Source organism: Panthera onca, chromosome B2, assembly GCF_046562875.1.
Source record: "Panthera onca isolate mPanOnc1 chromosome B2, mPanOnc1 haplotype 2, whole genome shotgun sequence".
NCBI lineage: Eukaryota > Metazoa > Chordata > Mammalia > Carnivora > Felidae > Panthera > Panthera onca.
Genome location: NC_138343.1, coordinates 64,429,384 through 64,446,707, shown reverse-complemented (window position 1 = coordinate 64,446,707; position 17,324 = coordinate 64,429,384). Strand labels below are relative to the sequence as shown.

Sequence of the window (17,324 nt, the reverse complement as noted above, 5' to 3'; positions counted from 1 at the left end):
CTAATCGTAAGATCTATTATACTCAAATTTTTATTGTCAGTTATCAGTTATAACACCATTCAAAACAAAGTGCATACATGTTTGCATGTATATAAACATACATATCACCACTGTTTTGGTCCCAAATGCAGTTGATAGTTGTGTTTTGTGGGGCACCTGGGTGGCTCAGTTGGTTAAGCATCTGACTTCAGCTCAGGTCATGATCTCCAGATCATGAGTTCAAGCCCTGTGTTGGGCTCTGTGCTGACAGCTCAGAGCCTGGAGCCTGCTTCCAATTCTGTCTTCCTCTCTCTCTGCCCCTCCCCCCACTGGGACTCTGTCTCTCTCTCTCTCTCTGTCTCTGTCTCTCTCTCAAATTAAATAAACATTAAAAAAATTAAAAAAGTAATTGTGTTGTTTGTTTATTTGTTTTGTTTGGCTCATTCCTCCTTACAAAAATTTGATTTGTAGTACAACAGAATTTTGCGACATTGATTTTTGCGATGAAGTAACATAATGAGGATCTAGAAGACATCCACATTCTGCTCACAGGGCTTACAAAACATCTAAATGATCCCAGATTCACTTTTGAGCACAATGAAGTTTCTCATAATTTACTATAGGCTCCATAAATTTTCAAATTTTTATTTTATTTTTTGGCAGATCTAAAATCTGAATAACTGGACTTCTGCTTCCAACCAAGACAGGTAACCAGGACCAGATTTACTCTCCATCCTTGGTCAACTAGAAGACCAGTCTAACTATATGGACCAACAGCTTTTAGACATTGAACAACAGATAGCACAAGAAAGTGATCTCTGAGAGATAGGAAAGGAATAAGGTGAGCCATGGGATTTCTCCAGCTCACTGCCAGCACAGCATGTCCAGGCCACAGTGCAGGGAGTCTGAAAACCTTCCTGAGCTAGGAGACAGAGGTAAGAAATTGCAAAGACACAGTGGGTAGAGTTTTCAGGGCAAAATACTGGACAGGAAAAAGTTGCACAAAGAGAGAAGCACTGCAGAGAGGGAGGGGAGAAGGAAAAGGGAAAGAGGGAGAGGTGGGAGGGAAGGAGGGAGAGAGTAAGAGAGAGAGAGAGATGTGGAAATTGGCTAAGGGTTTCCCTTGACTTTTCAGCTGTGTGCTGATGAGCACTTATGTGTAAGGAGACCACCTGAAGCAGAAAGAAAGCCACCAGAAAAGATCAGGGAGAACCATCTTCAGAGATCACACAGAGCTGAAAATAGTTCATATTCCCGCCAGCCAGAATAGAAAAAAAAAACCTCATAATGCAAAACGCATTATGTAGGGTATTCAGAAAAGTATTTCTTCAGCAGTGGGGAATATTCAGCCCTACGTTTAAAGGCTTCTCTGATCTCACTTAACTAAGCTTAAAAGGAACATCTTAAAAGATTAAACTCTTTCCAAGTAACTTAACTGCAACCCAAAGTAAAGCTCAAGAATATTTAAAAGAAAACAAAAATATCAGCCCTCAACAACATAAAATTCATGTCTGGCATCCTATCGAAATTAAAGATATTCAAAGAAGTGGGAAAATATGACCCATAATGAAGGAAAAAAATCAATCAGTAGAAACAGCCTCCAAAATGTCATAGATGAAAGAACTTGTAGAAAACAGACATTAAAGCAGTTATTTTAACTATATTCCATATGGTCAAAATCTGAATAAGTTAATTACTCTTGGCAATAACACTGCTCATTGAGTTTTAAGGTTTGGCCATATATATACACCAAAAGCATGCTTATTTTATTGTTATTATTACAGAAAATTTCAGAGACTGTAGCACCTAAACAGAAGGAGTGTATATGTCATTTTCTTTTTTTTTAATAAGAATATGTTTTTCTGAATTGGGTTGACTAGGAAGTTAGTAAACTATTTCTGTCTACTGCACGGGAAAGAAAAATTATATTGCTGCTTGGACTAATTTATCTACTTATTTTATTGATTTACGGAACTACCAATGTTAAAGCACATTTGAATCTTTGAGAAAAATTAAAAGCATGAATCATCCAAAAAGACCATCAGTGTAGTGGGATTTCATTAAAAGCCAAGGTTTGAGTATTTAAGAAAAGAGAAAGTCAGATGTCAGAGCATACTGTCATACTTAGCAGATAAGAAACATGTTTGAGGTTATGGTATGTGTTCATAAAAAGATGGCATAGCTTGAATTATAGCCAGCTCAAATGAACCCTAAGGTGAGTATGATGCATGTTTAAGCAAAAATTACATCCACTCCAGATAGAGGGTATTATTCACTTGCTTTCCTGGTTTACAAAATAATACCCTCCCAGCTGGCCAAATTACCCAAACCTCTTAAAGTGCCCACAAATGGGGCCCAGCCTAGTTCCTTCAGCTAAACCAGAAAGAGCTTGAGGGGAAAATGGGTGGTGTTGGGGTGAGGGCAATCTATGCTATTCATCTTTTTACATATCCAAAAATGCAGGGACAGATAAGACAATGGTGATTTTTTATTGTTGACTTGTCCTCACATGCATCCCCTTCTCCCCATTGATTTCATGAGCTCATCCCAAATCACTCAGAGAACTATAATGAGCTCTGTCACCTTAAGGCAAGTCAGAATTCGTGTTTCTTCTAATTAAGACTCTGAAATATGTGTCCTGATTCTCTTACAGAAGTAGCCCAGACTCAGTAGACAATCTCTCTAGGTACCAAACCTGACTCCATTATTCACTGGCTGTGTGACCTTAGGCACTGAGCTTCAGCTTCCTCATCTGTAGAATGGAGATGAGAACAGTAGTACCTACTTCACGGGTTTTTGACTAAGAATGAAATGAGATAACTTATGCAGGACACCTTGCATTCTAAGGACTTTATAAATGGTAGCATTTTTTACCCATTCAAACATATTTACTGGTATTTCATAACAGGAACACTCCCCCCACCAATAGGACTACTTCTTATTATAGCCTACTCTTCAACAACACACACACACACACACACACACACACACACACACACTTTTCTCATTTCCATCTGCTTTTTCTCATACTTTTCCTTTTCTAAAATGTCTCATGTGTCATCACTTGGTTAACCTACACATTTGTTAAATCATTATGGGTCCCACCCGAATCATTAAATTTTAACTGCTCTAATCCTTGTTATAATTAATTAAGTGACGTACCAAAAAAGAAAGAATTAAGAAATGAAAATATAAGGCATACAGGGGTGGCCCCGGCTGGAAGGCAAGTGAAGGTGTTCTGCAGAGTACTTTCCCAACCTGCCCAGGCATGCCCAACTCTATAAGGCAAAAACTTCAATGGGAGCCTTCCCCCTAAAGCCTCATGGTGAAACAGCTGTTTGACACATTCAGAAGGAAGGATGTCAGCTCTACATAGGAACACGATGTGAATGGAAGAGACCTGTCATTATACAAACAGTAAGGCACTCTGAACAGACACAAAAAACAACTCTCATCTCAAAAAACCCAACACTTGTGTCACAGTATTAGAAGTTAGATCCTAGCAAATGGCATTTGCTGAATGAAACCTTCAAGCCAGACAATGATCTCTTTGGACCTATTACCTTGCATTTGCAATCAGACTGGATCATCTCCCATTTGAGGCTCCCCAAGACTTCAAGCAATTTTTCAGTGCTCCTTTCAGAAAGGCACTATCTCTAGAGAAATGCAGTATTTATATACAGTGCATTGGATCTCTAGGAAACACCAGAATTATCAGTGAAGAATATATTAAATGGCTCAAGGGCTACTGTGAAGCATCCTTCCATGGCTTGACAGTAAAACTCCTAGAACCAGTTCCTGTCTCTGTAAGGAGGAGCTCTTTTAGAGTCAATGATAACACACAGAACCTACAAATTCATGCAGGGCACATCCCAAGTTCTTAAAAGAAGAGAAAACCTGGAGATGTCTTCTGTATTGTGGGAATAACAATGATTGATCTTTACCCAAGAGATTCCTGGAATTTTGCCTTTGGGTAGGCCTCTTTGACAGATGGTATGGGGATATTCAGCTTTGCCAGGTATGGCAGTGATTTATATAACTCATGCTATGAAGACAAAGTGAACAAGCCACAGAAAATATCTTCAAGTGACTATTTAGTTTTTGATAACAGTTGTACTCCAGAAGTAACTAGTGTTTCGCTGCATCAGTCCCAGAAGACTTTCACCCGTGATATTGGACACGCATTTGGATTTTGACACTGCCAGTGGCTCGCATGACTATTGCAAGGCTGCAACCATTTGGAAGGAGCTGACTGGCGCTCCCTCAACCTTTGCCTTTATCTCATTATGCAAGTTGCAGTGTACAAAGCACTGGGGAGGTGGATTGATGATGAACCTGCTGACAGCCCTGCAGTTAGTATGAAACACAGTTTCAAGGATAATGGGAATTTACCAAAACCTGTGGATGCCTTTGGGAATGGAAAGAGTGGACAACAAAATGCCTTGCTGTTGTCCAAAAATAATGACCTTCATATACGAGTAATTAAAATAAATACTTGCACATTAAAAAAAAGAAATGAAAATATAGTACATTCAGGTTTTTCTCTTCTGCTTCAGAAGTTTGCAAAAGAGGAATAGTAACTTTCTTATCGTATTTTGGTTTTTATCATTAATACTCTTTACTTACCCAGAGATGCATGTTTAAGCAGTTCTTTCATTGCCTGGCCCTAGAAGTACATGTAAAAGCTATAATTAGTAAGCAGTTAGCTACCAAACAAAACAAAACAAAAACAAAAAACTCTGATTTTAGATATGAGGTAAAGACAAAATTATCCCTTGAAATCTAACAAAAAAATCAACAGATGATGAATGATATCAACACTACAGTAGTAACTTACAATGGGACAGGTTTTATAATTTTTTCTTTGTCGAGAAACAAAGGAACCCCCTCCTCCCCATATCCAATTAAGAAGACCACAGTGTTTAGGGGCACCTGGGTGGCTCAGTCGGTTAAGCGGCTCAGGTCGGGGTTCAAGCCCCACATGGGGTTCTGCGCTCATGACAGGGAGCCTGCTTCAGATCCTTTGTCTCCCTTCCTCTGCCCCACCTCCCCTTTCCCTCTCAAAAATTAATAAATGTTAAAAAAAGAAGAAGAAGAACAGTGTTTCTTTAATACAACATAACATACAAAATTTGAATCTGGTGTTAGGGAAAGCTGTTGCTAAGTCAATCAATGTATCTTATTGTATATTGTAATATCCTAGTCAGAGATAAGACATGTTAAAATAAGTCCATTATATTACACAATTCTAAAACTAGGAAACCATGAAGCAATAAATTATCAAATTTTATTCAGTTGTCTCCAGAAAGATACGTTTCTCATCCTCATGGGATGATATATGTCATTGAGGTAGAGATGTTTGCAGACTGAAAAAAAGTGGGTTCTCCACTAATCTAGATTGTTGGAAATGTCTCCCAATAATGTGTATGATCTTTGTTCAGTTATGATGCTGGCCAGTCAGCACTCTGATCTCTAATCTGATTTCCTAAATGGATTTGCCCAACACAATGAGAACTGGAAGCAGTGTGACCTTGTGGTAGGTTTGCTATTGTGTAAGATTTAGAGTTCTGTGTGTATTCATAATATGATATCTGCTTGAAAATCAGTGTCTTATGAATCTAGGTATTATGTATCAACCCTGTGACTCACTTCACCTCTCAGAGAAGTAATAAAATTGTGTCCCGAACTTCAGAGTTTGAGTCCAGTTCCAGAGCCTAGAATGACCCAACAGGATCTGGCCAACCTGCAGGACCCAGCCTCCACCCCAGCAACCACCGTCCCATTCTTGCTTATTAGCTCTTTAAAGACAACACTGCCCTATCTAAAGAGATCACCAGTAAAAGCTGCTAGCAAAGAAGGGTAATGTTCCTCAAATTGCAGAGCCGCTTTCTTACTAAGCTCCAGCAGTGCTGAACATATGACTGACTTTGTTCCCTGAGCCACAATGCTGTTTCTCTCCCTCTGCCAGGAACACCCTTTTCTTCTAATGGCTTGATTGACTTTACCTCATATCTAAAGTGTAAGTAGGTCAAAGTAGGTTTTCTTTGACCTACTTTCCCAAGCCCTGCCCCATATTCACACACACACCTTGGTTAGAAACTTTTATCAGGTACTTCTTAGAAACAATCTTGCTACTGCATCTGCACACCGTTTTAAAATTATCCATTTACTGGTTTGCTAACTGTAATGTTCTTAAGTGAAATGCAGGCTTTATTCATCTTTAAATTCCTAGCACCTTGCATTGTGCTTAATATCCAGGAAGCCTTCAATACATTTTTGATGAAAAAATGCTTTGTTAATTTATTATAGTAGGAGACGAGAAACTTTTCTACACAAGTACTTTTATGGAAATTTGAATTACATTTCCCAATAGAGCTCAACCTTCATAATACTTGCATAAAATGACAGTTCCGAACAGGGGGTGATTCTTGGGTCAGCAGATAGTTATATTTCCCAGTAAATATATTTTAAAATGCATATTTTATATGATATTTATATAGTACTTTCTGGGTACCAGGAACTAGTCTAAGTGCTTTATAAATATTAACCTGAATTATCTTCATATCAAACCTATAAAAGAGGTGCTACCACCCCCACCCCCCAACTTATAGCTGGGGAAATAGAGATACAGAGAAGTTATGTAACTTGGCCAAGATTGCTCAGCCAGTAAGGAGAGGAACCAGGATTTGAATCCAGGCAACCTGGCCCAGAGCCCAAAGCTTTCTCTGCAGGCCTAATAGATTTGCCAGTAAGTCTTCATCCACAAAATGAGTGGGCATGCTTGTATGTAGGGTCCTTGATGTTTAAGTCATTTCCTCCCTTTCCTCCTTGTCTAGCCTTCTTAAACAGATGTCTTCTAAACCTCACACTTTAGACAAGTATTTTATTGAATTACTTTCCTCTAAGGAGCCTAGTCTATTTTACAAAAAGGAAAAATGAAAAACAGAAACAAAAACAGGAGCTCAGTAATCCTCACAAAATCCATTGAGGAATGTACGTGTTAAGAAAAGGAAATATTTTTAAATGGATATTTAGTTAGATTCTTACCCCCTTAGGATAAGACTGAATAATGATTTCATTCTGCCCTGAGATTGAAAAAAAAAAGCGCTCTTGTAAGTCTTGGAAAGGAAGCAAAAGGATATAAGGGCTCTCTGTGAAAACCTTCTATTTCCATTTTTTTGAAGTTCAAATCCTGTGATGATTAGCTGCAGCTGACCTTGACTCTCACACTGCTTAGGGAGGGATATGCTATCATAGAGATCAGAAATCAAATGAATTAGGCTCTCTCTTCAGCCTAACACTTTAAACTGCAGCTGGAAGAAACCATCTTTAGGCTAGTCATCCCAAAAAAACTTTGCACAGAGGCATCTTTGCCAGAAGGAATAGGGCTTCTTTGCCGACACTGCAGTAGAGTTATAAAGGAGAAAAGCAGAGAAAAGAAACCTGCCAGGACTAATTGAAAACTGTGCAATAAAATGAATGTTATCAATTAAATTGTTGTGTTCTTAAAAGGATCAATAGGGGTTAAAGAAAAGATGTTTTACCACTGTTTAGAAAATTGATCAAAAAAACTCCTCAAGAGATTAATTTAGAAAATTGTGTTTTTAGCAAGCAAATGTGTAAGGGCCAAATTGTGTGGCCAAATAAGCCCTTGTTCTGTCTCTTGGAAAATAAGGAACTCTTATTACAAAAGAAGATTGAGAGGGACTTATGCTTTGCAAAGTTGGGATTTTAAGGACAAAATTTACCCTCTACTCAAAAAAAGAGTGGAATATACAGAATGTTTTTCAAAAGGCTAGACCGCAGGCAAGAAAATACAGTGACCATGAGAGACAGGAAATAAATGAGATTAACCTTATGACTACCCCAGTTTACTGCCTTGAAAAATATTCCAGGTGATGCAGCAGGGAGGGGAAAACCAAATGGAGACAGGCAACTTTCTATTTTGGGGAGACCAAGGTAGTTTGTTCTCAGAAGAGAGTATTAAAGAGTAGAGAGATACACAAAAAGAGATTTCTAGATACTGGCAAATGATCCCCTAAAATATTCAGTTGAGTGCTGTTCACTGCATGAATATGAGCAAATTACACTAGCCTAGAGAAAGAATTACCCAAAAGGATTAAAGGGAACAGTACATGTGGCTCATAGCAGATCAAAAATTGTGTTTTCTCATAGCAGCCAGATTGGAAATTCTCATAATTGACAGGACACTGTATAGAGTACTGAAATAGGTCTTATTTCAGTAGTGGTAAATAACTAGACTTGGAATAAACATGCTCTTGTTCCACATAACAAATCTGAAAAGCAAGGCCTGAGAGGATCAAATGGCTCACAAGTAATTTAACTGTGTCACAGAATAAATCTAAATAATATTTGTAAGAATACAAAAGTATCCAGACAAGATAAATTTCGATGCTTGAGAACAAATAAAAAAATTACTAATCATGTAAAGAAGCAAGAAAATAGAAACCATCATGAGAAAAAAAAATTAATCAACCAAAACTGATCCAGAACTGATATCGATGTTAAAATTGTTAGACAAGAATATTAAAAGTTGTTATAACTGAATTCCATATATTTAAAATTAAGAAGAAACATGGACAGTGTTTTTGTAAAAAGATCCAAATCAAACTTCTGGAGAAGAAAACTATAATGTGTGAGATGAATAATACACTGGATGGGATTAAGGGCAGATTAAACATTATAGAAAAAAGCCAGTGACCTTGAAGATGTGGCAATAAAAACTAACCAAAATGAACATAGAACAAGGAATTTTTTTAAATGTTCAAAGTATCAGTGAGTGTGGGACAATTTCAGCCAAAATCCCTGAATGAAACAAAAGCAGAGGGAAAAGAAAAACTATTTGAAAAATGTCTAAAATGTTCCCAAATTTGTTGCAAACTATAAATCCACATATCCAAGAAGCTCGATCAACTCTAAGTACAAGATATATGAAGCAAGCTACACCAAGGCTCACATCATAATCACATTGCTCAAAGCCCATGATAAAAGGAAAATCTTAAATCAGCCAGAGAATAGACATATTACCTATAGAGTCACAAATGTAAAGATAATATCAACTTCTTATCAGAAACAATTAAAATAGAGCAACATCTTTAAAAAACTAAAATACAATAAAAAGTCCCTAATAACCCAGGATCCTATGCCCAGAATCTAACAGAAAGACAAAATGAAGTCCTCTTCAGAACTACAAAAGGTGAAAGAATTCATTATTAGCTTCCACCTTAAGGAATACAAAGAGAATATCAAGTTAAATCCAACATAGGCAGAATAAAGGCAATAATAAATTTAGAGTGAAAAAACAAATGAAATAGAAAACAAAAACCAATAGAGAATATCAGTGAAACCAAAAGCTGGTCTTGGAGAAAATCAAAATTAGTAAAATTAATAAACATTTAGCCTGACTGATGAAAAAAAGACAGTAGACATGATTATCAATATCAGGACCAATAAAGTATTACTAAGGATAGACTCTATAGATATTAAAATGATGATGTGTGAGCATTAATATATAAATGACATAAACAACTTTCTACCAATAAAATCTACAACTTAGATGAAACTGACAAATTCTTTGAATGAACAAACTATCAATGCTCAACCAAGAAGTGAAAAATAACACAAATAATCACATATCTTTTAAGGTAGTTGAATGTATAGTTTTGAACTTTCCCACAATGAAAACTTCAAGCCCAAATGGTATACCAGTGACTATTACCAATTATTAAAAAATAATAAGATCAATTCTACATAAACTGTTTCAGGAAAATTGAAGAGGAGAGAGTACTTCCCAAACCATACTACATCCTGCTACCAAAACCAAAAAATTATAAGAAAAAATAACTATACTAACATCCTTTATAAACATAAATAAAAATTTCTATCAAAGTTTTAGCAAACTGAATCTGACAATATCTAAAAAGCATAGTATATTATGACCAACTAGTTTATGCTAAGAGTACAAAGTTGGTTTAATATCTCACAATCAATCAATATAATTCACCATATTAACTAAAAAAATTATAAAAGTAAAGAAAAAAAGGAGTGCCTTGGGGCTCAGTCAGTTAAGAGTCCTGCTCTTGATTTTATCTCAGGTCATGATCTCACAATTCGTGAGATTGAGCCCTGTGTTGGGCTCTGCACACAGCCTGCTTGGGATTCTCTCTCCCTCTCTCCCTGTCCCTCCCCCCATCATGTCTCTCTCTCTCTCTCTCCCTCTCTCTCTCTTAAAAACAAATACATAAACTTAAAAAAAAGACAAACCTAAATGGCCATCTTAATAGATGCAGAAAAAGTGTCTGACACTTTTTCACAGTCATTCCTGATAAAAGCTCTCCGTAAAGTAGGGATAGAAGGGAAATCTCTTAATCTAATAAAGAACATCAAGGAAAAGTCTATGACTAATATAGTAATGGTGAAAGACTAAGTGCTTTCCTCCTCAGATTAAAAACAAGACAAGGACATCTGATCTAACCATTTTTATTCAATATCTTACTGAAGGTTCTAGCCAGTATAACAGTGTAATAAGGAAATACAAAGAAATGTAAGGCATCCACACTGGAAAAGAATATTTAACATTTCTTTATTCAGACATAATCATCTATGTAGAAAATCTGATGAAACCTCAAAAAACTACACTTATTCAAAAGAATATATAAAAAACAATATTACTTACATATTTCAGCACAATACTATCAGAAATTAACACTTAAAAAATAATGTGACTTACAATAGTATCTAAAAATATGAACTCTTTAGGGATAAATTTGACAAAAGATATAAAAGACTGGTACACTGAAAGCTACAAAACAATGAGAAATTAAAGACTTAAATAAATGTATATCTTGTTCATTAATCAGAAAACTCAGTAATAAGAAGCCAGTTGTCCCCAAATTACTTTATAGATTCAACACAATCCTGATCAAAAATTCCAGAAAACTTGTTAGAAACTGACAAGTTAATATTAAAATTTGTATGGAAATGCAAAGGACATATCACAGAATTGCCAAAGCAAATATTTGCAATAGCAAAGCATAGAATTGCCAAAGAACAACAGAGGAGGACTTCCATTATCCGATTTCAAAACTTCCTATACAGCTACAGTAATCAAGCAATGTGGGGTTAGAATAAAGACAGACAAATAGATCAGTGAAACATGATAGACTGTCCAGGAATTGATTCAAATATTTACAGACAACAGACTTTTAACAAAGATACAAAAGCAATTGAATGGAGAAAGCATTTTTTTCTTTCTTTGTTTTCTTTTTTTTTCCAGACAAATAGTCTGGAAAAATTGGATTTCCATGCGTAAAGTAAAAACAAAAAAAAACAAAAAAAAAAGAAAAAACCCACTTAAATCTTACCTTACATTACAGGCACAAATTAACTCAAAATAGATCACAGACTTATATGTAAAGCCAAAAATTATAAGATGTCTAAAAGAAAACACAAGAAATGATTGATATTCAAGTTTAGGTAAAGATTGATTAGAGACAACAAAAGCATAATTCCCCAGAATAAAAGTAATAAATTGGATTTCATCAGCATTAAAAACTTCTGCTCATCAAAAGGCCCTGTTAAGGAAATTAAAGGACAAGCCACAGCCTGGGAAAAGATATTCAAGTTATGTATTGGATAAAGAATTTGTATCCAGAATATATAAACATGTTATTCAGCTCAATAATAAAAACATAAATAGCCCAATTTAAAACTGGGCAAAATATTTGAATAAATATTTTTAAAAAATATACATATGGCTAATAAGTACTGAAAAGATGTTCAGTATCATGTTCAAATCATTAGGGAAATGGAAATGAAAACCACAATGAGATACAACTACATATCAACTGGAATTGCTATAATCAAAAAGACTGACAAAGCCAAGTGATGTGGAGATACCAGGATCCTCATGTATTGCTGATGGGAATGTAAAATGTATAGCCACTTTGGAATACAGGGCAGTTTCTTAAAGTATTAAACATAAACTCATCATACATTCCAGTAATTATATTGTTAGGTTATCTACCTACCTACCTATAAGAAATGTCCAAAAAAGACTTGCAAATGAATGTTCATAGCACTGATATCCATAATAGTAAAAAACTGAAAGCAATGCAAATGTCTATCAAGTGATGAATGTATCAGCAAAATATGCGTATCTATACCATGGAATATTATTCAACAATCAAAAGGAATGAAATATGAATGCATATAACATAGGTGATCCTCTAGCCATACTCTTAAAACTATATCATATGATTCCATTCATCTGAAACATCCAGTAAGAATAAATCTATGGAAACAGTAAGCAAATCAGTGGTTCTTTGGGCCTGGGATTTGGAATAAGGAGTAACAGCAAATAGATCTGAGGGATGTTTTGGGTGATGGAAAGTTCTAAAATTAGATTTGGGGGGTGTGGGTGGCTCACTCGGTTAAGTGTCTGACTCCTGATTTCAGCTAAGGTCATGATTTCACGGTTTGTGAAATGGAGCCCCGAGTTGGGCTCTATCTTGACAGCACAGAGCCTGCTTGAGATTCTCTCTCTCGCTTTCTCTGTCCCTCCCCTGATCGTACTCTCTCTCTCAAAATAAATTAACTTAAAAAAATAAAATAAAATAAAATTAGATTTGGGTTATGAATGAACAATTCTATAAATTGGCTAACAGTTATTTACTTGTCATAAAGGGGGATTTTATTGTATATAAATTATAATAGGCCATAATAAGGCTGTTTAAAAAGACTATATGAATATTTATTTTTATTTTTCCTCCAGATAACCTTAAATAAACTAATAACAAAAGTAAATTTAATGACTTTGTATTAATGATTTTTTTCAGTAGTAACAAGAAATTCTATCAAGAAATAGCCAATCTGGGCCTTTTTTAGTTTGCAGAAGTATATAAACTAATTGATTTTCTTCTTTTGTAAAAAACAAAACTGTAAGTAAGCAAAAAATTTGCAAGACTAATTACTCATTTTCAGCAATTTTACACCACTATATATTTGTCAAACTAGAGAGCCAGCCTATAATGTAAATAGATAAAATATTTAGTTTATTTTGAAAGGTAAAGAAACTTAAGGCAGCATTGAGTTAAATGATTTGTCAAGTCATAGGACCTCAGAATTGGAAGAAAACTTTGCCCCTAGAATAACTACTTACTATTTAATGCCCCTTTACAATCCTTCCTAAGAGCTCATCAAATCTTTGTTGGAACACCTTTCATAGTAGAGAACTTGCTATCCTCAAGAGGGGAAGTTTCCATCTTTGCAAAGCACTAATAACTAGAAGGACCAAACATGGACCTTCATAGCTTCTATCCATAATATGAAGTCATTTGGTGGAGATTTATACCAATCTCCAGATATCCTGGCTTCCACTACTTCACACAAATGTACCACACAAGTATCGCATATAAAAAAATGTGGATTGACACAATCCAAATCTCCATCATATATAAATTCCTTGAGATGTGGGACAGAGTTCATCATATATACCATTGTATCCATAGAATCCATCACTGCATCTGGCAATTTAGGTACTCAATCAATGATTTTGAACTAAACTGATAATTTTATAACACAAAACAAGCATATGTAAATCGCCTGAGCAATTTTTCCACATCTGTATTCCATACACATTTATTTAGTGCTACTGTTTTGCAGAAATTAACATCCCTTCTTATTATATGTGACATACAAACAAAATATAAGAAAGTGTTAGACTAGGTAGTTAGGGACTAGGTGATAAAGTTAGTGATTTTATTGATGTGACCAAAAATGACCCTGCAACATGCCACATGATGTACAATGAACTTTGCTTTACAACCACTTTTATTATTAGAAAAGAATATTTTGACAGCCTACGTCACCTAATTTAGAATCCAAGTTATTAGAAGGCTTAATTCATGAGAGGTTTTATTTTGAATTGCACAGTGATTACATGAGTCATAGAAATAACCAACATAACCTGAATTATTAGGGTGAGAATAATACCTGTCATGTTACATATGGAAAGGCAACATGTTGCAGTGCAATAACACACACATTTTAGAAGTCAAAAGACCTACATGCCTGGCTTCTATTAGCTGTAGGCAACTCATGCAATAACTTCACTTTGCTCATCTATGACAACAACAGCATTACAAATCCTGCTACATATGCATCAAAATATAATCATAAAGATCAAACAAGATGGTATGAAGGCAATTGGGAAACTGAAGTGCTAAACAAAACTGACAGAGAAAGATTGCATTAAATTGCTGGAGATTTGCTTATCCATATTTATTAAATTACATAACATAATGCTTTGATAACCAAAATGTTCAATTCCCTGTGAAATAGCAAGTTTGTTCTATTTTTTCGTGTCAGCAATTTTACAAATGGCTGTCATTATTCAATAGGAAATACTATGCCTTAAATACTAGAACAAGTACTTTATACCAAGAGAGTGCAGAGTAAAAAGATTCTTTCCTTGTAATAAGCACTTGATAAATATATTCATTTGAAGAGATGTTCTCCGACATCCTTAAATTATCATTTGGGAGAAAATTAATTCTATGGCAACTTCCAAAAATTATTTGTATCTTCACTGATTTTTTATTTAAAATTTAGCATGATTCTTAATTGGTTTTTTGAACCTTGAACACTGTTGGGAATCTGACAAAAGTTAGAAAATCTAGTAAAAAGCATATATGCACGCCCATTTTAAATTCTGCTTACAGTATCAGTAGATTCAGAGGCTCTGCAGCCTAAGAATTGAGGTACAGTCCACAGATGCCACGTTCAGAACCTCTGTTTCAAATTTTCATTAACATTCTTAATTATACAATTAAAGGCTATAGAATAAGTGAAGCTCTCCCCACGAACCTCCTCTTTCTTTGGTTCTTTAAACAACATTTCTTTACATTTGCAAATTTGCAGCTTTTATTCTTACCATAGTGGTGTATCCAGCAAACAAACAACACAAAGTCATTATTCAATATGAGACAGCACTTGTAAATAGTAATGAGGTGGAAAATTAATTAAATGTGGCTGAAAATTATAAATTATTTAACGTTACTTCAAAATTCTGTCAGTAAATAAAGCTGCAGGAGGGGGTGGGGATGGGGAGTCTTTCTGGAAGCACTTTACCTTTTGCAAAAGTATCTCTAGAATTCAAAATAGCAGCCACACAAATGTTTCAGGAACTTAGGTCAAAGCCTTTTTATTCCTCTTTGGAAATTAGCAATAGTGCTGGTTCCAAATACTTTGCACAGTTCCTATAAATCTTGTGATATGTTATAAATGAATCTGGTAAGTAAATTTATGAAGGTATTGAAGGCCCCAGCCCTCTTTGCCAGGCCCTTAGAGGAATTTGACTCTCCAACAATACTGCTAATTAAAATCTTGCCTACAGACAACCAAATTCAATGTGTTCAGGGATATTTTCCGTGAAAGTAACACCACAATTTTAACATTAAAAAAGTGTTTTAATTCTCAACCACTTTAATGCAAATACAATCACCAGCATAACTGAGATCTTTCCCTGGATTAATCAGGTAACTAAGCCACATATACAGAAAAAAATGCTTTTGGTGATGGAAAAATGGAAAACATACCTGAATCAATCTCTTTTATAGTTCTATTCAGCTAAAGTATTTCACAGTAAAACTACAATCAGATTTTTATTTTTCATCTGGAAAGAGCTTTTACACATGACACACTAGGAAAATCTGTTTTGAGCTTAAAATTGATATCTGCTTACATTATAACAGATTGTGTAATCACTGGATCTAAAACACTCAGCAGCCTGCCTGTGATTAGGAAACAAGGATTCATGTCCTACAGGCAGTCTGCTTGTCAGGTTTTTTCTAGGGAATTAGTCCTCATTTCCGTCCTTCCTGATCCTTAAAAAAACAGATTTTTTCCCCCAGAGAGTAAACTTGTTGAAAGATTTTACTTTCTCGAACACCTATGGCCAAAATATATCCTGTTTACTGGCCAATAATGCAAAAATCTAATATTGTATGTTAGAAAGTACTCCGCTTTCTGTCTTTAGAAAAACCTTCAATTTAAGTGAAAATAAGGAGAAAGTTGAACCAAGAATTTGGCAACTAAAGAGATTTGACATCTAAGTATTTTTTAAACATTTTAAAATTTGTAATAGAAATATATTCTTGATTCCAAATGCCTTTCCTCGATGCCAAATAAACAATTTAGATACTATTTTCAAAATCTTATGTACAGAAATATGTCTTTAAACAATTAGCAAGAAGTGCCCATCCCCAAGTAAAAGGGTATTTCTTTTCCTCAGGCCACAGAGTAAGATTCCAAGCTTTGCATCTCAAAAGTGGATGACATATGTTTTGGTACAGTAAGGAAATTTTAGGAAGGTGGCAGAAGGAAAAAGTGTCTCTCATGCCTGCTTGGAATTTAAGCAGCCGGTTATGAAAAGCCAGCTAGCTCTAGAGCAATGTCCAGAAAGGTGTTTTTTGTACCATGCTCTTGCCCTATCTGGTTGGTCTTGCCTTCTTCCCCCCTACAGGAAATTGCAGTACCATTTGGTTCTCTGTGCCCATGCCACTACAAAATCTGCACAATAAATGCCAATAAATGACCAGAATTATACGTTTGAGGTCTGTAAAATGGGATGACCAGGTCTGCTCTGTTCTTCTCCATATCCCTGTAATCTAGTACCTAGCCTTACTCAGAACAGATGCTCAGTCCATACTGATGACAAAATGAATGAATGTTGACTGAAGACAGCTTGAAAGTATTTATCCTTTCAAGGGCTTATGTGATTTAACAAGTGTCAGAGTCTCAAGCTGAAGTGATAAAGATTAGAAGGTGAATTTCAATGATCAATCAGCCTGATGGCAGAAGCATAGGAGTCCCAGGAGACCATCAAAGGCTCAAGGATCACTCCATGTCACTTACAATTAGAGATGGTTCAGTCTCTATGGGTAAGTGTGCCCTGTGTGTCTTATAGTCCTTGGTTAGGGGCTAGAAAAAACACTAGGCCTACCTCCAATTAATCTCTCCCTCATGTCAGAGAACAAAATAGATTTTTAATGTTTATTTATTTATTTATTTTGAGAGAGAGAGACAGAGAGAGACAGGGTGAGCAGGGGAGGGGCAGAGAGAGAGAGAGAGGTAGAGAGAAAATCCCAAGTAGGCTCCACCCTGTGAGCACACAGCCAGATGCTGGGCTGAAACTCACAAACTGTGAGATCATGACCTGAGTCAAAATCAAGAGTGGGACGATTAACCCACTGAGCCACCCAGGAGCCCTAAGAATAAAATACTTTTGTACTATAGTATTCATGTTTGTTGAAGCCCAATCCCCA

General features: G+C 35.6%; 1 long non-coding RNA gene and 1 pseudogene across 1 annotated transcript in view; one reads left to right on the top strand and one right to left on the bottom strand.

Moving 5' to 3' along the window:
• LOC144616394 (uncharacterized) overlaps positions 1-17,324 on the bottom strand; it is a 397,874-nt gene that overhangs the window by 223,969 nt on the left and 156,581 nt on the right. Inside the window, exon 5 of the long non-coding RNA XR_013555667.1 lies at positions 4,606-4,645. This is a non-coding gene — a long non-coding RNA (uncharacterized LOC144616394). The remainder of the gene's footprint in view (positions 1-4,605; positions 4,646-17,324) is intronic.
• LOC132667267 (archaemetzincin-2 pseudogene) lies at positions 3,500-4,441 on the top strand (annotated as a pseudogene).